Source organism: Physeter macrocephalus, chromosome 14 (genome assembly GCF_002837175.3).
Source record: "Physeter macrocephalus isolate SW-GA chromosome 14, ASM283717v5, whole genome shotgun sequence".
Classification (NCBI taxonomy): Eukaryota; Metazoa; Chordata; class Mammalia; order Artiodactyla; family Physeteridae; genus Physeter; species Physeter macrocephalus.
This window is the reverse complement of record NC_041227.1, coordinates 15,303,219-15,303,601: the sequence shown is the minus strand read 5'-3', so window position 1 is coordinate 15,303,601 and position 383 is coordinate 15,303,219.

Genomic DNA, 383 nt, shown 5'->3' with positions numbered 1-383 from the left:
CATTTTTTATGGCCAGACAACTCTTTGTCTGTGAGTGAGGGGGAAAGAGGGTTAGGTATTCCCTTTCTATGTCTTCAAGTATCACTCTATTCAAAGACATTATCACTTTACAGCTAAACTACTGCCATAGCTGTCTACTAGCTGTCTACTCTGTCTCTAGCTTCCTTTGTCTCAAAATCATCCTCCTCTTGGCTGCTCAAATATCAGTATCATTCTGACGATTAAAAGTAACTATAAAAGAATCTCTGCTATAGCCGCTGTGATAGGACAGAAGAAAAAGAGGCAAGACTATTGGCAGGAAGAAGTCAATTTATCATTATTTTCAGACAATATAATTATGTCTCAGAAAGCAGAAAAGCTATTCAAACTAATGGGAGGTCAGT